This window comes from Amborella trichopoda, chromosome 5 (assembly GCF_054954075.1).
Source record: "Amborella trichopoda isolate Santa Cruz 75 chromosome 5, AtrichopodaSantaCruz75HAP2 v2.0, whole genome shotgun sequence".
Classification (NCBI taxonomy): Eukaryota; Viridiplantae; Streptophyta; class Magnoliopsida; order Amborellales; family Amborellaceae; genus Amborella; species Amborella trichopoda.
In genome coordinates this window covers 30298478-30305426 of record NC_142340.1, presented here as the reverse complement: position 1 = coordinate 30305426, position 6949 = coordinate 30298478, and positions in this window count along the sequence as shown.

Here is a 6949-nt window from a genome sequence, read left to right as displayed (position 1 = left end):
CACAATTTAGTACCTTACAATTTACCCCACATTCCCCCAAACATGTACGCCTGAAGTGCCCCCAAATTTCTCTCTGTACGAAGTTTAGTGCACATGCACACAACACGTGCTCAACTCAACGGGAGCGATTCGTGCAAAAATCGTGTCTTTTTTTTACGTGCAATTATGGCAGCTTGTGCACATTTGCGCACCCTACTGTTTTTCCTAGGTTCGCCTGTACACATGTGCAAGAAGTTCCACCAAATTTCCCTCCGTATGAAGTTTAGTGCAGATGCGCATCGCGCGCACTCAACTCAATGCATGCGATTCGTGCCAAAATCATGCCGCTTTTTTGCGCACAATTACGACGGCTTGTGCAAAATTGTGCACCCTACTATTTACCCCATGTTCCCCCCAACAAGTACGCAAGAAGTGCTTCCAAATTTCTCTCCGTACGAAGTTTAGAGAGCATGCACACCACACGCGCTCAACTCAACGCGTGTGATTCGGCAAAAACCGTGCCATGTTTTTACGCACAATTGTGGTGGCTTGTGCACAATTGTGCACTCTACTATTTGCCCCACGTTACCACTAACACGTGTGTAAGAAGTGCCACAAAATTTCCCTTCGTACGAAGTTTATTGCACATGTGCACCATACGCGCTCAACTCAACGAGTGTGATTTGCTCGAAAATCGTGCCGTATTTTTGCGAATAATTGTGGCGGCTTGTGCACAATTGTGCACCCTACTATTTGCCCCATATTTCCGCCGACACATGCGTAAGAAGTGCCACCAATTTTACCTCCGTACGAAGTTTAGTGCACAAGCGCACCTCACACGCTCAACTCAATGCGTGTGATTCGCACGAAAACCACATTTTGTTTTGGCACGCAATTGTGGCAGCTTGTGCACAATTGTGCACTCTACTAGTTGCCCTACGTTTCCCCTAACACATGCGCAAGAAGTGCCACCAAATTTCACTCCGTACGAAGTTTAGTGCACATGTGCACCGCGTGTGCACAACTCAACGCGTGCGATGCGCACGAAAACCGCGTTGGGTTTTTGCGCACAATTGTGGCAGCTTGTGCACAATTGTGCACTGTACTATTTTCCCCATATTCTCCAAAACACTTACACAAGAAGTGACACCAAATGGCCCTCTGTACGAAGTTTAGTGCACAAGCGCACCGCACGTGCTCAACTCAACTCGTGCGATTCTCGTGTAAACCGTGCCTTTTTTTATGCACAATTGTGGTGACTTGTGAACAATTGTGCACCCTACTATTTTTCCCACGTTCCCCAAACATGTGCATAAGAAGTGCACCCAAATTGCCCTTCGTAGGAAGTTTAGTGCACATGAGCACCTTGCGCGCTCAACTCAACGCATGCGATTCACAAGAAAACCGTGCTGTTTTTACGTGTAATTATAGCGGCTTGGGCACAATTGTGCGCCCTACTATTTACCCAACGTTCCCCCAAACACTTGCGCAAGAAGTGCCATAAAATTTCCCTCCATACGAAGTTTAGTGCACATTCACACCGCACGCACTCAACTCAACTCGTGCGATTCTCGTGAAAATCGTGCTTTTTTTTACGCCCAATTGTAGCGGCATGTGCACAATTGTGCACCCTACTATTTTCCCCATGTTCCCCCCAACACGTGCGCAAGAAGTGTCACCAAATTGCCCTCCATACGAAGTTTGATGCACACGCACCGTGCGTGCTCAAATCAACGCTTGCAATTCACGCGAAAATCGTGTCGTTTTATTGAGCGTAATTGTTGCGGCCTATTAACAATAGTGCACCCTACTATTTATCCCATGTTCCCCCAAACACGTTCGCAAGAAGTGCCACGAAATTGCCCTCCGTAGGAAGTTTAATGCACATGTGCATTGCACTCGCTCAACTCAACGTGTACAATTTGTGCGAAAAACGTGCCATATTTTTGGGCACAATTGTTGCGGCTTGTGTACAATTGTGCACCCTAATATTTTCCCCACGTTCCCCCAAACTCTTTCGTAAGAAGTGCCACCAAATTAGCCTCCGAACGAAGTTTAGCGCACATGTGCACATCGCTCGCTCAACTCAACTCATGCGATTCACGTGAAAACCATGCAATTGCTTTACACACAATTGTGTCAGCTTGTGCATAATTGCGCACCTTACCATTTCCCTCACATTCCCCCAAACACGTGTGTAAGAAGTACCATCAAATTTCTCTCTTTTCGATAGTTTAGTGTACATCCGTACTGTAAGTGCTCAACTCAACGCATGCAATTCGCAGAAAAACCGTGTCGTTTTTTTCACGCAATTGTGACGGCTTGTGCACAATTGCGCACCCTACTATTTGCCCATGTTCCCCCAAACATGTGCTCAAGAAGTGCCACCAAATTTTCCTCCGTACGAAGTTTAGTGCACATGCGTACCGTGCACACTCAACTCAACCCGAGCAATTCACGTGAAAACCGTGCCTTTTTTTATGCGCAATTGTGGTAGGTTGTGCAAAATTATGCACCCTGCTATTTGTCCCATGTTCCCCCAAACACGTGCGCAAAACCTGCCTCATAATTGCTATCCGTAAGAAGTTTAGTGCACATCCGTACCAGACGCGCTTAACTCAATGCGTGCTATTCACGCAAAAATAGTGCCTTTCTTTTGCACACAATTATGACGGCTTGTGCACAGTTGTGCATTTTACTATTTGCCCCACGTTCCCCCTAACACGTGCGCTAGAAGTGTCGCTAAATTGCCCTCTGTACGAAATTTAGTGCACATGTGCACCGTGCGCGCACAACTCAACGAGTGCGATTTTTTTCCACGCAAATGTGGCAGCTTCTGCACAATTATGCACCCTGCTATTTACCCCACGTTCCCCCAAACAAGTGCGAAATAAGTGTCGCCAAATTGCCCTCAATAATAAGTTTAGTGCACATGCGCACCAGGCGCACTCAACTCAATGCGTTCAATTCGTGCGAAAACCGTGCCGTTTTATTGTGCACAATTGTGGTGGCTTGTGCACCATTGTGCACCCTACTATTTGCCCCACGTTCCCCCTAACACGTGCCTAAGAAGAGCCACTAAATTGGCCTCCGTACGAAGTGTAGTGCACTTCTGCACTGCCCGCTCTCAACTCAAAGCGTGCAATTCGAGCGAAAACCTTGCTGTTTTTGTCCACGCAATTGCGACGGATTTTGCACAATTGAGCACCCTACTATTTGCCCCACATTCCCCAAGCACGTGCATAGGAAGTGCATCCAAATTTCTCTTCGTACGAAGTTTAGTGCACATCCAAACCGCATGCGCTCAACTCAACACGTGCGATTCACGCGAAAACCGTGCCCTTTTTTGGCATGCAATTGTTGCGGCTTGTGTACAATTGTGCACCCTAGTAATTTTCCCAGGTTTCCCCCAACACATGCATAAGAAGTGCCACCAAATTTCCCTCCATACGAAGTTTAGTGCACATGTGCATCGCACGCACTCAACTCAACGCGTTTGCTTCTCGTGAAAAATGTGCTTTTTTTTACACGCAATTGTGGTGGCATGTGCACAATTGTGCACCCTACTATTTTCCCCGCTTCCCACCAAACACGTTCGCAAGAAGTGCCACCAAATTGCCCTCCGTAGCACTATTGGAGCAGAACATGATCCATCTTCCAGAAAGCAAGTTCCTTGAGTAGTCTGGCCTTGACACTCAGGAGAGTTATTGTATTTGCCATCAGAGGATCAATCATCCCACAGACGACTGCTACACGCTAAAGGATATCATTGAGGCCCTCATTCTGAAAGGTCAGATAAAGCTTGAAGATTTGAAGAAGGCCTTCGGGGCAGCTGAGGCTTCCCATGCCGTAACCATTCAAGAAGAAGAAGAAATTCGTGATATCCTCCACATTTTCTTCATTATAATGTTTCAGGAAGACATAATCACACCGAAACAGGTAAGGCAACCCCGCCGCCTTGCTATGGGGACTGAAGATCTATGGTGCCCCTTCCATTAAATAAGAGGTCATTATTTGTCAAAATGCACAACTTTCCTTGATATATTCGTAGAGAAGATGCGGGAGTGTTAAGAATTTTACAATCTCCCCGTAACTGATCCCCAAATCACTTCTCCATCGGGGCAAGAAGATCTCACAAATCAAGACCTTTCTATCAATGACTCAGACTTTGTGGAATCCTCGAATTCCCAGCCATCTACCTTGGCGAAAGCAGACTCAAGTCCTTAAAACGAGAAGCGGTTCGCCAAGCTGGAGCAGTTTCCCACCCCAACGAGATGAATCAGACATAACTTCAGAAAACCAAAAAGAGACGGGAACCAAGGGCTGCTCGCCGAAGAAACCCATAGTCGAGCAGGAATTTCTCAGGTCCCTTCCCCCGTTGCTAACCTTGCTGGACTTCATCCCTGGAACAATCCTTTTTCCATCTTCATCCTATCAAGAGGATGCTCCTGTCTCATCTCCCACTTGGCAGTCAACCTGATTCCAAGGAGGATACTTACTCGATTAGGATTGGGGTCTGAATATCTTACCGCGACCCACGTCACAGTTCAAGGGTTCAACCAATTTGAGGAGAGCTGGCTGGCACGGTACGCCTTCGTTTTAAGATCGGTGAGCTGAATGATTACGCCCAGTTTTGTGTAATCGACACCGACACTTCTTACAATATCCTCCTTGGTCGGCTATGGCTCCTTGACCAGGGGGTGGTTCCATCATCAGTGCTTCAAATATAGCAGAGATGGGAGACAACATACGGTCTATGCTGACAAAAAACCGTTCCCTGTGGTCGAAATTCACTACGCTGATGCTAAATATTACTTCACATATCTGACATTGCCTTAGAAGCCAAGTGATGAAGGTCTACAAGCAAGATTGTGTCCTTGAGTCATGAACTTGTTTAGGATGTTGAAAGGACGTCAGTGAACATGTTCAAGGAAGAAGAAAGGCAGGGTAGAATTTTACCCTTAGCTACTCTTCATTCCAACACCCCAACCATCATCCCTCAAAAAACTCTCTCTTCGTTTGAAAAAGAGTCTCCACCTTTTGCCCCTAGTTCTGAGCGACCTTGGCCGAACAATGAACCAGAACTCATTTATGAGATCGAGCATTAGAATTCTCGGCTCCAAGGATCACCTATACATCGGACCATCAAAAAGTCCTACATATCCCCATTGCACTCTTGAAAGCCGAAGCAGTGTGACAACCACCATGAAAAGTATTTCAATGTCCGGTAGCTATAAGTATAGAGAATGTTCCTCAGATTGTTGTCCAACCAAAAGTTTTACTTTTCCCTGACCTCTCAGGAGAGAAGTTTGACGAAGGGTAACTTCCTCCCCCTAAAGTGCAGGATCCTCTAGCAAACTTGAGGACCGAAGTCCGCAGTATTCAGAGTCAATTGAAGGTCATGCATATCGCTTCAAAGCAACTCAAAGAGTTTGTGCCGGAGACTAAAAGCTATGATGAGCTTGAAGTAAACACGCCACCAATAGAGGCCGGCGCCCCTCCTGATTGGAATGTCTATAGAAACCTGGCTCACCAAATCATGAGGAAAATGATCTATGAACCTTTGGCCAATCAGACATTGAAAGGGAAAAAAGCAACGACTCCCTATTTCCAAGCTATCCAAGTTGCGGCAGTCCACCATAGGGCTAAACAAGGCCTAGGGTATTAGTTTCTTGGGACAATGAAGGTCATCGAGAGGCATTCAAAAGAATCACATGAAGTGCATCAAAAGTAAAGAGAGAATGAAATCATGCAGTAAAGTCAATCAAAAAGAGAAGGGCTTTATTCATTGGTCAAAACTTTTACAAGTACTGAAAAAAAAGGGGAATAACATGCTTAGAAACGATCAATCATTTTATTGATCTCTGTGCTGCCTGCTTCAGGAGAAGTCTCGGTGCCTTGAACACATTTCTTCAGCTCTGCCACTGTTTGAGTCGTCTCTGTCATCACCACAATTTTTGACTCAGTTGTATCATCGAGCTCGGACAAATCTGCAACCAAAGATGTCTCCAAGGTCTCCTGAGCCATCTCCATCTCGAGGCCCGTGAATTCTTCATTCGGTATTCGCATTGCCTCTCTGACTTCGATCATTTTCTTGAAGCTTCCTTGTGCCTCTCTCTTGAGGTCCTGTTGGTGTCAGATTATCAAGTCTTTCTTCTTAATACAAGCATCTATCTTCTCGCGACTATGTAAGATCAACTCTTCCAAGGAGGCTACCCTTCTGGTTTCTTCCTCATGATGCAACACTCCCAACCGCCAGCTCTCTAACTCGTTTAGAGTCGCATCGAAATGGGAAAACACCTCTGGCACAGTCTCGACCGCAATAGTCACAACAAACTCCCTCAGCCTGGCCAAACTTTCTCCCAGCTCATTGAAAGGCAGCTCCCTCAAGCCCTGAAGACCCACTCTAAACATGTCTTCAATCATGCTAGAAACACCAATGAAAACAGGTCTGCAGGGTGCCGCTAAGGACACCACTGCTGAAGACACCTCGACCTCAGGGACCGAGCCTGTTGAAGTGAGAGTCATCTGAGCCATTGGCTCCTCTAAAACAAGGGTGAAGCTTAGAGCTTCTTGCCCTTCAGGCTCATAGGAAACCCCAGCCTCAATCTGCATGGGCTCTTCAATGCCAACCTCGCCATCTTGACCCTCTCTTATGAGGACCTCTACTGCTGTCCCAACAGGCTGTAGAGGAACCTGTTCCCCTTGCTCTTCACCCTCCGAATAGTCACCTAAGCATCACCAAGTTCAGGAATTGCCTCTTCTCTTTAGCCTTCCTGAGTCGACTCATCTCTGGCAATGGCTTCCTCCATTTGGCCCTCGTCTTCAACAGCTAGAACCTCAGCAATCAAGAGCTCAGTCCCCCCATCATCATGACTCGGGACCATGGGACCAACAAACTCTTGGGGCTCGGGCACGTCATCAACTTCAGGCTCTTCTCCTCGAGCCATAGCCCCTGCCTCGGTCGGGG